This window comes from Pinus tabuliformis, chromosome 3_2 (genome assembly GCF_031772625.1).
Source record: "Pinus tabuliformis cultivar Carrire ecotype Pingquan chromosome 3_2, CPIR1, whole genome shotgun sequence".
Lineage (NCBI taxonomy): Eukaryota > Viridiplantae > Streptophyta > Pinopsida > Pinales > Pinaceae > Pinus > Pinus tabuliformis.
In genome coordinates this window covers 887,795,668-887,811,949 of record NC_142302.1, presented here as the reverse complement: position 1 = coordinate 887,811,949, position 16,282 = coordinate 887,795,668, and the positions used below count along the sequence as shown (strand labels likewise).

General features: G+C 31.4%; 1 pseudogene; it reads left to right on the top strand.

The window, feature by feature from the left end:
• The first annotated feature begins 2,542 nt into the window (after positions 1–2,542).
• LOC149183459 (short-chain type dehydrogenase/reductase pseudogene) lies at positions 2,543–4,249 on the top strand (annotated as a pseudogene).
• Positions 4,250–16,282: the final 12,033 nt, after the last annotated feature.

Sequence of the window (16,282 nt, the reverse complement as noted above, 5' to 3'; positions counted from 1 at the left end):
ATACCCTCAAATTAAAATGGAATATTCAAACAATACATTAACCCATAATTTCTAAATACATATATCTCATATTAAAATTTTAAAATATTTATATAATTTTTTATAAACTAAATATGCAATAATATTTACTATAAAATTTTATACCCTCAAATTATGATGGAATAATCCAACAATACATTAACCCACAGTCTTCATCTTACCACACAACATTAAATACCGCCCAAAGATGAACAATATTTCCTAGGATATACTATATTTAATGCACCGTGAGAGCTCGAATACCGCTCGCCCTTTAATACACCCCTCAATATATACATGGACATACATAACATCATGCATACATAACATCATGCAACAACGAAACGAGCTTTTATTAAATATATTAAATATTAACCTGAATTGAAAAAGTTTATCATTATTTAAAATATTGATGATGACGATTTACGTCTATTAAGACCAATGTTGTATATTAGACTTCAAGAAAAGAGACTCTAATTGTCATTCTTCAAAATCTTGTTTTTGTGATTAAGGGGCAAGGAAAGAAGCGTTCTAAGATCACTATAGTTGGGTTGGCTTAATAAGTCGAGAAGATTGGAGGTGTGGCTGATGATAGGGAATTGAGAGCAGATGTGGGCAAGAGCCGGGCAGTCTAAAAGGAAGTGCTTTTTATCTTCCACCTTCTTAGTATCACAAATCTAACAAATTCTATCATCCTAGGGAGTCTTGGGAGTAGACCACTACACGGTCTCACTCCAAAGCTCATGAGAGTTAGTTCTAATCCTAACGATGTTCATTTTCTTCTTAGTGTTAGTTAACATAGAGAGATAATTTTGGTTATCAAGGGTGGGGTTGATCACCTCCTTATAGTACCTTAGCTTCCTTTTACCCTCTAGCTCCTTAGCATCCCACATCTTGTCCTTAAAACTGGAGGTAATAGTATCTTTGATATTGTCCTTGCTTCCCATGATGATCTCCTCCTTAATCCCCCAAAGGTTGAGCCAAGATTGAGCATCCTGATGCCACCCGCACTTTAGGCACAGGTAGGGGTTTTGACTAAAGTTAGAAGCAATTTTTGTGAGCCTCTTGGATTCGATATTGTGAAGCTTCTTCTTATACATGAGGTATCTAAACATATCCGCACTTTCAATGGGTACAGGGTAGTTTGGATCAAGAGGATAGGATAGGGAGTATTTCCCTTGATCTTGAGGTTATAGGTTATTAATTGATTTTGAATCATCTCAATTTTTCTCCATGACTTCTTAGATATGATAAATCAAAATCGTTTAATATATGTTTAGAATATATATGAATAATTAGATAAATATATTGATTTATAAAATTAAATTAAATTTTAATTGTATAAATCAATTTATTTATTTAATATTTTAATTTTATAAATTAATCTATTTTTTTAATTATTTTATAAATCAATTTATTTGATCTATAGATTGAAATAGAAATAAAAATGCTAAGAGAAAAATAAATAGATTGGTTTATAAAATTAAATTAAATTTTATTTAATTATTTTAATTTTAATTTCATTTAACTATTTTAATTTTAATTTATGGTAATTAAAACAGAGACAGATCAGAAATGCTTAGCATGGCAAAAACCTTCCGCAGAAACCCTTTGCACCGCAAAAACCCTTCGCAGAAACCCAGATATGAATTCTTGAAAACAAGACGATGATTAAAATAAAGGCAATTTTTTTAAACCAGTGACTAAAAGCCATTAAAATTATTCATAAACTTTAAAGTTTGGATTAATTTATAGAATTTAAATTGATTTATACAATTGAAATTTAATTTAATTTTATAATTCAATTTATTTTATAAAATTAAAATTTATTTATAAATTAAAATTAAATTAATTAGATAAAAAATTAATTTATAAAATTTAATTTTATATAATAATCTATTTATCTAGCCATTTATATATATTCTACACCTGTGTTAAACCATTTTATTTTATGGAAACTTTTAAAACTTCAAAATAAATTAATTGATCTATTTTAATTTTAAATATTGATAAATCGTTTTCGGTTAATATTTAATATATTTAATAAAAAAATTTGATAGTATTTAATATAGCTGTAGTCTAATGAGCTCGAGGAATTCTCTGGAAAGTTATGGAATTGTAGTCATATTTATGTTAAATTTCAAAATTTAAAGTGTCAGAGAGGTTTTTGATGGTGTTGAATCTATTTCCACCCTAAAAACACGAGTCAAACACTGCCTCTATAAGATTTTTTGAAATTTTTTTTACCCAAATTTCAACGACTTTAAACGGTCCAGACAATTCCTCCGCCACAATTCTCAAATAGGTGACTCCATTTATATATTTAATAAAAATTCCTTTGCCTCTCTCATGGTCAGGAGAGGTGCATTAAAAGGCGAAAAAGTATCCTAAATCTGGTAATACTATAAAGGCTGTCCCATCCGGCTCTCACGGTGAATTAAATATCATATATCCCGGGAAATATTGTTCGCCACCATCAATACATACGGACTCTCCGGCCGCATTCGCTGCATGATTTTGGACCACATAGGTATTATCTACAAGATTTTTTTGGGTTTGGCATTTGCATGGTCCTGGACCAAGTATGTCCACTACATTTTTTTGTACCCTATTTGCACGGTTCTGGTGAGAATATCTTACTGATATTTTCCAACTCAACCATATTTGTTGTTGGGTCCGATTTTTGGCAAAGGGTCTTATTTTTTGCGCCGGACAGGTACTCGGATTAGGAAACTATCAGGGCATCCTCCATAGAAATATCGCTCAGGGAGAGCAAATCGCTTTTTTCCAGTTATGGCGACTGCTGATGAGCAGAAGCAGCAGCAGGAGGAGAAGAGTTTGAGGCCCCCTTTGCCCTTGGAAGGACGAGTGGCCATTGTAACAGGTGCGTCCAGGGGGATTGGCAGGGAAATTGCCCTCAAATTAGCGGAGAAGGGAGCCAAAGTGGTCGTCCATTACTCCTCCAATCAAGCCGCCGCCGAGGAAGTCGCTTCCCTAATCAATAATAAATCCTCTTCTTCTGGTAAGAATGGTGTTCGGGCGATTGTGTGTAAAGCCGATGTTGCAGAGCCTTCCCAGGTGGCTCAGCTATTCGACATGGGCGAGCACACTTTTGGGGCACTCCATATCGTGGTAAACAACGCAGGAGTGCTGGACCCCAAGTATCCAACCCTTGCACAGACCTCGGATGAAGACTGGGACCGGACTTTCCAAGTGAACTGCAAGGGGGCATTTCTTTGTAGCAGAGAAGCCGCCAAGAGGGTCGTCCGCGGCGGCGGCGGTCGCATCATCAACATAACCAGCTCCGTTGTGGCACAGGCGAGAACAGGGTACGGCGCCTACTCGGCCAGCAAGGCGGCGGTGGAGATGATGACGAGAATCCTGGCGCAGGAATTGAGGGGCACTCAGATTACTGCAAATTGTGTGGCGCCAGGCGCTGTTGCCACCGATATGTTCTTTGCCGGCAAGAGCGAGGCTATGATCGAAGGTGGGATGAAATCCAATCCGTTTGAGCGGTTGGGCACGGTGGAAGATGTGGCTCCCCTGGTTGCGTTCTTGGCGAGTGACGAAGGAGAGTGGGTAAATGCTCAGATTGTTCGGGTCAATGGAGGCCAGGTTTGATGAGTAAAATTGAATGGTTTCTATGGCTAATGTTTTTTTTTTTCTTTATGGATTGTGCAGCTCACTGTACTGGTGTTTTCGGTCCTCAGTTGGGGTTTTAATAAATTGTGTTCATTCCTGTGTTTGAAGAAGTCGCTGAGAGTCTTTATGAACCTCACTTGGGGTTTTAATGGATTGTGTTTGAAGCAGTCATTTTGGGTTTATTTCAAGATAGGAAATGCAATATTCATAATACATTACTATGTTGTCAATGAATAACATTTCCATGTTGGGGCTGAAATGAATTCTGTTGTCAATGAACACCATTTCCATGAACAACATTTCCATGTTGGGGCTGAAATGAATTCTGTAAGTTTCTGTAATGCATATAGATAGAATTATATGCATTCAAGATAGTAACTGCAATATTCATAATACATTACTATGGTGTCAATGAACAACAATTCCATGTTGGGGTTGAAATGAATTCTGTTTGTTGTCAATGAACAAGATTTCCAGGTTAGGGCTGGAATGAATTTCTAGTGGATTTTATCTTGGCTTTTCTCTAAGTTGATTGTGGATGAAATGGGGCAGTTTTTGAATGTGCAATGAAAACACAAGGTTTGGAATCTGGATGGATCATGGTGTTATTTATTTATGATATAATTAATTTTAATTGTATATAAAATTAATTTTTTAATTATGTATAGATTTAAAAAATAATATAACTATAATATTAATTTTGGAAATAATAAATAAATTAAAAGATAAGAAAATAAAATACCATGTTATTATATGTATTGCTTTTTAAATATGATAAATATGTTTCAATTTTACAAAGTGTAACTTTAAAAATTATTTATTTATTTTCTGTAATTTATTTTATTTATATTTATTTTTCATTGGATTAGTTGTTAATTTGGACATGTCATTGTCCAAGATCTCAAATAACGAGCCAATAGTATATAGGTCTTACCAGATTTTGTTTTTGAAATTAGACTTCATCGCCAATAGTATATAGGTCTTACCAGATTTTGTTTTTGAAATTAGACTTCATCGCCAATAGTATATAGGTCTTACCAGATTTTGTTTTTGAAATTAGACTTCATCAGAAGTATATTAAAGAAAAGGCCAGATTTTGTTTTTGAAATTAGACTTCATCAGAAGTATATTAAAGAAAAGGCCGTAGTCTCACCACACTGTTTTTTTTGCCTTGAAAATTATGGAAATTTTGTCAAGGTTTATGATAAAATCCGGCAAGGATAGGTTACAGATGGCAAACTTCAAGATTTGGTTGCCCCAAAGGTTTTTGATGGTGCTGAATCCATTTCCATCATAAAAAGCATAATTCAAACACTGTTACTATAAAATTTCTTGAAAATTTTTGCCCGGAATTCTGACTGATTCAAACACTGCAATTGCAAGATTTCTTGAAATTTTTTTACTCAGATTCCAGCGATTTTTGACAACTTTTTTACCCAAATTCCAACTACTCTTGACTATCCAAGACAAAACATTGAATATATTAACTATTTTAAAATAAAGGTATTTACCATACAATAATAACACGACGAATTTGAGAAAAGATGCACTTAATCCTAAATGCTGGAAAAAACGAGAAAGATGGTGTGCCTGGCAAATGGTCTCGGTGCACAGCCAACCATAATAACATTTTTTATTTTTCTTAAAGGTGTCATGTGGTGTCTTTTTGACGATTCTCTCTCAATTTTTAGATCGAATGAGGAGACTATTTTCAATTGAAGTGTCAAACAAAACAAAGAAATAAATTTGATTTTTGGTGTACTAGCTAAATATTTGGTTTTGGTATGTTGGTCATAAATACGTTTTCATTTTTATTGTACTCACTAAATACTCGTATTTGGTATGTTAGTTGACTTTTTATTATGAATAAGGTTTAGGGTGTGTTTTACTATTTATAGTTTTTTTTTAATGAGTATTAGGCATGGCATTTGTTGATTGTTTATTATATTTAGAAAGCTATGGTTACCAAAAAAAAGTTAGTTATTAAAAAATTTACTTTTTTATTAAAAATTATAACATGATTATGCTTTATATTTCAAAAAAATACAGAATTTTATAATATATTTTCCTTATTCTCATAGTTGTATCCGACTATTGCTATTAAGGATAATTCTGTGTATAGCTATTAGCAGGTTGCCCATAGCCATTTTTGGAAGGGTGGTTCACTGTAAAATGATTGATATTTGGAATTCAATTACGGCTTATATTTTGTGATTTACTACATGGATTAATTTATACAGTTTTATGGATAAATTGTTAAATAAATTTGTACATGAAAGGGATAGAAATTGAGATATAATTTTTTTTGTATATAGAGATTACTTATATTTAATATTCTATTTTTTAACATTACACTTTAATTTTGAATTTTTTTATTCATAATATTTATATTTTGTGATTTATCGCATAGATTAATTTAAACAGTTTTATTGTTAAATAAATTTGTATATGAAAATGATAGAAATTGAGATATAATTTTTTTTGTATATAGAGATTACTTATATCTAATTTTCCATTTTTGAACATTACACTTTAATTTTGAATTTTGTTATTCATAATATTGGATTGTATTTACATGTATCTCTAAAAAAACATGAGGTAGTAAAGACACCTAAAAAGGAATGCATAATCTGATATTAATTTATATAAAACATAAAGAATAGAGTAATAAAAACATTATACAATATGCTGAAAATGAAATGATAAGTAAATCTAAAAATAATAGAATAATAAAAAAATGAAATTATAACTAAGTCTAATCCAAACCAGATGGAAAAGTAAGAAGAAAGTAGGTAGTAAAGACACCTAAAAACAAAGGGATACAAGTCGAAAGTGTAGTAAAGACACCTAAAAGCAAAGGGATACAAGTCGAAAGTGTAGTAAAGACACCTAAAAACAAAGGGATACAAGTAGAATAGTTAAACTTTTTTAATAATGGAAATAAGATGAGGATAAAGGTATTGAGAGGATTTTACAATTTTAAAACTACTTGGTTATTAGATTAATCTCTCTTTTCTCATTATTAACAAAATTTGAAATTAGAATACTCTTGTATTTACATACAAAATAAATGTTTAAGATTAATTGCAATATATTTATATTTGGTTATTAGTTTAATCTCTCTTTTTCATTATTAACAAAATTCGTAATTGGAATGGTCTTGTATTTACATACAAAATAAATGTTTAAGATTAATTGCAATAGATTTGTGTAGACTTGGTTATAAAATAAATATTTTTGTATCTTTGTATATTTAAATATCATTGTATATTTGTATATTTACTCTCATTTTTGTATCTTTGTATATTTCAATATTATTGTATATTTGTATATTTACTCTCTCTTCTGTTGGGTAGAGTACATAATTTCTATTGCTTTAATTTTTATACTTTACATTTCGTATGAAAGTTAACTGATAACTAAGTCTAAACCAGATGGAAACAAAGGGATACAAGTCAAAAGTGTATATGAATGCATAATCTATATTAATCTATATAAAACATAAATAATAGAATAGTTAAAAAAAATTAATAATGGAAAAGGGTGGTTCATTGTAAAATGATCATTTGGAATTCAATTAGGGCTTATATTTTGTGATTTACCACATAGATTAATTTATACAGTTTTATGGTTAAATTGTTAAATAAATTTGTATATGAAAGGGACAGAAATTGAGATATATATATATTTTTTTGTATGTAGAGATTACTTATATTTAATATTCTATTTTCTAACATTACACTTTAATTTTGAATTTTATTATTCATAATATTTATATTTTGTGATTTATCACATAGATTAATTTATATAGTTTTATTGTTAAATTGTTAAATAAATTTGTATATGAAAAGGATAGAAATTGAGATATACTTTTTTTTTTTGTATATAGAGATTACTTATATCTACACTTTAATTTTGAATTATTCATAATATTGGATTGTATTTACATGTTTCCTAAAAAAAGAAGGTAATAAAGACACCTAAAAACAAATGGATATAAAAAGTGTAGTATACGAATGCATAATCTTATATTAATTTATATAAAACATAAATAATAGAATAGTTAAATTTTTTTTAATAATGGAAATAAGTCGAAGCTAAAGGTTTTGAGAGAATTTTATAATTTTAAAATTATTTGGTTATTAGATTAATAATTTTTTTCATTATTAACAAAATTTGTAATTGGAATGGTCTTGTATTTACATACAAAATAAATGTTTAAGATTAATTGCAATATATTTATGTAGATTTCATTATAAAATAAATATTTTTGTATCTTTGTATATTTATTCGCTCTTCTAAAATTAATTTATATAGTTTTATGGTTAAATTGTTAAATAAATTTGTATATGAAAGGGATAGAAATTGATATATATATATATATATATAGATTACTTATATCTAATATTCCATTTTTTAACATTACACTTTAATTTTGAATTTTATTATTCATAATATTTATATTTTGTGATTTATCACATAGATTAATTTATATAGTTTTATTGTTAAATTGTTAAATAAATTTGTATATTAAAAGGATAGAAATTGAGATATAATTTTTTTTTGTATATGGAGATTACTTAGATCTAATATTCTATATTTTAACATTACACTTTAATTTTGAATTTTGTTATTCATAATATTGGATTGCATTTACATGTTTTCCTTAAAAAAATTAAAAAAAAGGGTAGTAAAGACACCTAAAAACAAAGGGATAGGGATACAAGTCGAATATGAATGCACAATCTGATATTAATTTATATAAAACATAAATAATAGAATAGTTGAATTCTTTTAATAATGGAAATAAGTTGAAGATAAATGTTTTGAAAGGATTTTATAATTTTAAAATTATTTGGTTATTAGATTAATCTCTCTTTTTTCATTATTAACAAAATTTGTAATTGGAATGGTCTTGTATTTACATACAAAATAAATGTTTAAGATTAACTGCATTATATTTATGTAGACTTCATTATAAAATAAATATTTTTGTATCTTTGTATATTTATTATCTATAATTTCTATTGTTTTATTTTTTATACTTTGCATTTCATATCAAAGTTTAGAGTCAATCAGCATGACATTGTCATTTAAGTGAGTTCTCTTTATCTTCTACTTTGAATGACATTTTGTTTACCAATTTTTATCTTCAATAATATTTTATATGTCATGATTCAATTTTTTTTAATAATGGAAATAAGTTGAGAATAAAGGTTTGGAGAGGATTTTATAATTTTAAAATTATTTGGTTATTAGATTCATCTCTCTTTTTTCATTATTAACAAAATTTGTAATTGGAATGGTATTTACATACAAAATAATTGTTTAAGATTAATTGCAATATATTTATGTAGACTTTATTATGAGATTGTCATTTAAGTGAGTTCTCTTTATCTTCTACTTTGAATGAAATTTTGTTTACTAATTTTTATCTTCAATAATATTCTATATGTCATGATTCTTCTCGAATGTCATTTAAGTGAGTTCTCTTTATCTTCTACTTTGAATGACATTTTGTTTACTAATTTTTATCTTCAATAATATTTTATATGTCATGATTCATCTCCAATATATGCCTTACGGCGTTTCCTTTGCAACATCTGGTGCAATTGCTAGTTATAGTTTTTTTTAATGAGTATTAGGCATGGCATTTGTTGATTGTTTATTAATTTAGTTATAAGAAATATATGTTGCATCGAGTTTTACATTGATTAGGTATTTGCATTGTGGGATCATGTAACTTGCATAATAATGTAATTAATAAAATATTTTTGTCACATCCAAAACTAACTATATATATATAGGTGGGAAATCGAACATAAGTTACTTTTCAAATTAATTTTGCAATCTCCATAATAGATAGAATTTTTAAAATTAATTTCTTTATATTTTCAAATTTATATGTTTATGGTTACTAAATATGTTTACCATTCTTTATTTACTTAAAATAGTTATAACATTTAATATTTCAAAGACCATTTAATATTTTTGCCACATCCAAAACTATATATGATGATGATGATGATGATGGTTACCGTCCACTGAGACCAAATTGGTCTATCGGATCTATAATTTTTTTTCTTAGTTTCTAATTGTCTAGCTCGTTGTCTTTCTTGGCGAGATTGGTGCTGTAGCTTTCTTTTTTTCTACGGTCTTCCAACTTTCTTTATCTTTCGTCTCCTTCATCTCTTCTGATTCTTGGGACATTGGTGTCTTAGCTTCGCGATCTATTGTGTTCGTCCTTTTGAAGATAGTCGGAGAAGAAGTTTGGTCTAGGAGATCTGCTTTGCTGTTAAATGGAGATTTATTTTGTGTGGTATTCGAACCCTCATAACTTGAGGGATTGTCGAGTTCACTTTTTTGTTGTTGGGCGGGGCTTTCCCCCTGCCTGTCTTGAGAGTTGTTTCTTTCTTGCCCAATTTTTTGTGATTGAGAGTTTTCTCGAAAGTATTCTTCTTTGGTGTTCCTTTTGTGCTCCTTCCCACCATGTAGATTTGTGGTGATTTCTTTTAGTAGAATTTTTCTAGGAGGCTTTTGGGCAATTTTTGGCTAGGTGGCATGTCTCAAAGCAGGATCAACATCTGAAGATCACACTTTCATAATCGAGTTTTTGGTTCCACACATAGTCTTTATTTGTTAGGTGTATTTTAGCTGGGAATCCGACGCTGAAGTCCATTTCCACACAAATGCGTGCATAGGTGGTTTTGGCATATTCCTCTGTTTCTGGGCACCTGCAGTAAAATTTCCCAATTGCATTTCCAATGGCTTTTAGCGAAGATAAATTCCAGATATGCAAGGGTAGGTTTGACAATATTTCAAACTGGTGCTGAGATTATCACTGTTGTTGAGGGATCGAATGATGGGTTCCATGGCCTCATGAATAGGCCTGATTTTTCCCAAAACCAAGGGCTGGAATCTAGAATACATTGTTTGTTTTCAGGGTTTTCAAAATCTACTATAAAGAAACCCCTAGCACAGGGGTAGATATTAATTGCATCAGGGATTAGAGGCTTCCATACCTCCGAGATTCAACTGTGGAGTGCTGTTAGCCGCAGCCAAAAACCATTGAATCGGCAGATTATGGCACTTTCAGAGAACTTCAAAGCCTCATCGAGTGAGGGTTGGACCACCTAGACAGTGGGAGCTGGGGCTTCACTGACAATATGAGCAGGAGCTTGGCCCCTAGAGGCGGACGTAATTGAGCTAACAGCTATTTTCGCGACGCTGGGAGCCATCCAGAGAATGCTTTCCTGTTGAGTATAGAAGATTGTCGAAGAGAAGCTACAGAATCGGCAGATTTACAACTTGGAGAGTTGCAGATCTGGATAGCCGCTCTATATCTCAATAGAGCTGCAGATCTGGAGAAATATAAAACCTAAGAGCAAGAATCGGCAGACCTATTAAATCATATCCGGCAGATCTAACCACAGAAGGCCCAATCGAGCTGCAGATCTAACCGTAGAAGGAATCGGCAGACCTGTGAGAGAAGCCGCAGTATATATAGTATAGGTGGGAAAATCTAACATAATTTAGTTGTCAAACTACCTTTGAGGACAACCATCTCTAGCGGGCTAGCTCTTTGCTGGTGGTCCTATGCCTCTGGGTGTTGGGCTATTAACTTGTTTCCTTAAGTCCCAAGAAGACTAGCTCTTACCCAAACATAAACAATTTTAGGGCATACTTGAAGTCCATAACAAACTATATATTACAAATAACTATTTATAAATAATACATTGTATTATTTCTTAATTTTTTAAAATTAAGATATATATTAAATGATAATTTTCAAGATTTGGAAATAAATTGAAGTTTCCCAAAAATATATTTTACAATTACATTTACAAATTATAGTTACTAATTCTTTTAATATATGAAAATAAGGAACATATAATTTCACTATTTTTTTATGAAAGAACATAAGAAACCAACTATGTCATACTTATTATAAATTACACTCAAAATTACATTCAAAAATTATTTTGTAGTAACTTCCATTCCCTCTCTAAATTAACAATTAAACATTACGAAAAATCAATAGAAACTTTGTTTTCAATTATATTTATTTATATAAAAAAAATGATGTTTACATCAAATATTTTTAGAGACTTCGATAAGTTACTTCATGGGTTTTTCCATTAGCATACATAAGTATTTTTTTTAACCATATGGTGAATTGGTAACTGCCAGTCCTAATCTATGGGAGACCCAGGATCAATCCTCCTAGCTGCCACTATAACACCAAGAGTACATCCAACTACCTGCAAGTCGATATACTAAGATCTTATGGTTTTAGCAAAATAAGACTTCGATAACACCAAGAGTATATCCAACTACTTACAAGTCGATATACTAAGAACAATGTAAACTTTGAAACGGTAACTCATACTGTTACCCGTTTTGTAGAGATAGCAAAAAAGTAATCCAATTTTGAAAATGGGTGATGCAGAACACACGCGTTTTTTAGAGTTTAGTTTTTAGCACTATATTTTTTTTTATGTACATTGTGTTTCAGAATGGTAGTGTTTTTTATGCTGATTTAAAAACGTGGTAATTCTACACGAGGGTCCTTTTTTAAAAGGTTTTTATTTTTTTTGTTTTCTAATATATGAAATGTAAATAGTTATTTTGTAAATTTAATAATTTTTTTAAATGTTCTTTTTCTTCACATTTCTTGTTTCTATTTTAATTTTATTTTTTTTGTAGTGAGATTTTTATTGTTTTGCATATATAAAGAAGAAGATTGATATTTTGATTTTTTGATATTCTACATATTTATACATCGTTAACTAATTTTTCAATCCACAAGAAATAATTGTTTCTAAAAAACAATATGTTTTAACAATGGACAAAAAAAAGTCATTTTTAACATAAATATAACTAAAAAACTATATGTTTTGATAATTTTTTGCTACAATGGACATGCGAAAATTACAAATTTTATACGAAAATTTTAACTGAAAATAATTAAATAATAGTTTTTTTTTTTTTTTTTTTTTTTTAATGATTTTCATGTCAAAAAAATAATAATAATCATTTTTTTTCGAAAAATAATGATTAATTTACAATTAATGTGAAAATCACATATTACAAACATTGAACGCATAACACCCCCCTCTCGGCCTACCTGTCACCCCTCCCTCACACAACGCCTGCACTTGCACCCCTACCCCAACCCTGCCTCATTCCTCCCTCTCCCCTTCCCTACCCCCTCACGCCCCCCACTCCCCTCACCCCAGCCGCCTCCTTCCCCCTCTCCCCACCCGCAATCGACCAGCCATCCGCTCTCTCCCCCCACTCCTCACCCTACCCGCCCCTACCCTACGCACCCCCTCCCTCCTCTCACTCTCCCCCTTCCCCTCGCTCCACCCGCCCACTCCCATTTCCCCCAACCATAATCAGCCGACGACCCACTCTACCACTCCGCACCTTATCCACCCCCTCCCCCCACTCCCCTACCCTACCTGACCCCTCCCCCCTCTCACCTACCCCTCCTCACCCCCCCCCCCCCCCCCCCCCCCCCCACGCCTCACCCCACGCGCCGCCTCCCCCACGCCCCTTCCTCACCCCTTTGCACCCTCCCTCAACCCCCCCGTAGCTACCCCCTCACGCCACACCCACCCACCCTGAGGGCCAACGCACCCGCCCTGACCCTCACCCTACCCGATCTTGCTGGCCACTCCCTCACACCTCCCCACCTTGCATAAAATAGGAGAAGGAAAAAGGCACTTCAATGTTGTATTTTAGTAGCTCCCCAACTTCAATGCACCTTCATGGTGATGAGGGTTAACAATTGGTTATTTTCCTATTTATATTTATAAAATATAAATAGTAACTATAAATTAACATATGTTTTAAGATATAAATTAAAATAATGATTAAAATTCATAGCCATTATATTTCAAATTTGTTATTTAAATTTAATTAACAAATATATAAAATCTAAATACTTTTCTAGTCTATACATATGTAATAAGATGTAATTTCTTCTAAGAGGTCACATGTTCATAACGAGAAGGGGGTAGAGTAATTTGTATGTCTTCACAAACTTTACCAATCAAATTGTTTTGAGGAGGCGATGATTTGAGGCGGTGGGTCCATTGTCCCATAAATAAGGGGTCTTATACATCAATTTGGTGTCTAATTTGGTGAGAGGGCCTTTTACACCAATTTGATGTAGAGCTTGGTTGTGACCTTAAAATTAGATTATTATTATTCATATCACACTAAAAAATTAAATTAAAAGGGCATTTGTAATGAAGTCTGGTTACTTGAAAATTTACGAATTAAAATCAAACGAAGAGCTATCGATCTCAATTTATTGAAAACCTGCAGAGAAGAACACATAAACTGTTGACTTATTTCAGGTCATCCATTAGGGTTCCCAAATGATGCACCTCCTGACAACAATCATACCACCATTTATTTCTCCACTTGCTCTTAATATTTTCTTAAGTCTTAAAGATGGACCCATCTAGTGGTTCTGAAATTGACTGAAACTCTCATATCTACGGATCTTATTACATTGGTCATTAATCCCAACCATAGAAACCTAAAAACTATAATCACATCCTTATGTGGAAGGGTCATCTGTGATGAAGTTCGGTTATTTGAAAATTTACAGATTAAAATCAAACAAAGAGCAACTGATCTTAATTTCTTAAAAACCTGTAGAGAAAAACACATCAATTGTTGACTTATTTCAAGTCAACCATTAGGGTTTCCTTCCAATGGCGCACCTCCTGACAACAATCATACAACTATTTATTTCTCCATGTACTCTTCATATTTTATCAAGTCTTCAAGTTGGACTTGGCTAGTGGTTTTGAAACTTTGACTGAAACTATCAAATGTGTAGATCTTCCTGCATTGATCACTGGCAATCCCAACCATAGTAACCTAAAAACTATAATCATAGCCTGGTATGCAAGGGGCATCCACGATCAAGTTTTATTACTTGAAAATTTACAGATTAAAATCATATGAAGAGCAATTGCTCTCGATTTCTTGAAAACTTGCTGAGAAAAACACATATTATTGCCGACTTATTTAGGTTGACCATTACAGTTTCCAATGAAACAACTCCTAACAACAATCATAACACTACTTATTTCTCCACCTACTCTTCATATTTTCTCAAGTCCTGAAGATGGACCCATCTAGTTGTTTTGAAACATCTACTGAAACTCTCAAATTAGTGGATCTTCCTCCATTGATCAACAATCCCAACCACAAAAACTAAAAACTATGATCACAACTTGGTATCGAAGGGGCATCTGCGATGAAGTTTGCTTACTTGAAAATTTACAAATTAAAATAAAATGAAGAGAAACTGATCTCGATTTATTGAAAACCTGTAGAGAAAAACACATAAAATTTTGACTTATTTTAGGTCGGCCAAATTAGGGTTTCCAAAAATCATATCACTATTTATTCCTCCATCGACTCTTCATATTTTCTCCAGTATTGAAGATGGACCCAGCTAGTGGTTCTGAAACGTTTACTGAAACTCTCAAATTCGTGGATCTCCCTCCATTGATCAACAATCCCAACCACAGAAACCTAAAAACTATAATCACAACTTGATATGGACGGGGCATCCATGATGAAGTTTGATTACTTGAAAAATTACAATTAAAATCAAATAAAGAGCAATTGATCTCAATTTCTTGAAAAACTACAAAGAAATTACATCAATTGTCGACTTATTTCAGATCGGCCATTAGGGTTTCCAATGACACACTGCTTGGCATTTATCATTCCACTATTTATTTCTCCACCTACTCTTCATATTTTCTTAAGTCTTGAAAATGGACCATGCTAGTGGTTCCAAAAAGTCAACTAAGATTCTCAAATGTGTGGATCTTCTTTCATCCATAAGCAATCCCAACCACAAAAACTTAAAAACTATAGTCACAACTTGGTATGGAGGGGGCAACTGTGACAATGTTCAGTTACGTGAAAATTTACAAATTAAAATCAAATGAAGGACAATTGATCTTGATTTCTTGAAAACTTGTTGAGAAAAACACATCAATTATTGACTTATTTTAGCTTGGCCATTAGTGTTTCCAATGACGCACCTCTTGACATCAATAATACCACTATTTATTTCTCCATTGTCTTCATATTTTCTCAAGTCTTAGAAAATGGACATGGCTAATGGTTTTGAAACGTTGATTAAAACTCTCAAATCTGTGGATCTTCCTCCATTGAGAAGCAATACCAACCACATAAACCTAAAATATATTATAAAACATGTAAAAGAAAAATGTTAAACCCATAGGTACTTAACTATATCTATTATGTACATAGAAATGTGAAATTTCTATAGATATAAATAATATTATTATGTACCAACATAGATCCATCTTAAATCCCTATCTACTAACATCCAAGAGGAATGAAATCTATCATCATGCACTTAAGATGGATCTATAATAATTGATATTACAACCCAATATGAAGGATCATTCATCACATTGTCATTATCATTAAAAAACAATTATTTTACATACTCTGAATGTAATTATATATTGATATTGATATTTGTTGTACTAATTTTGAATGCTTATTTCCAAAACAATAACACATAATAAAAATAAAAGAAAAGTGCTCTCAT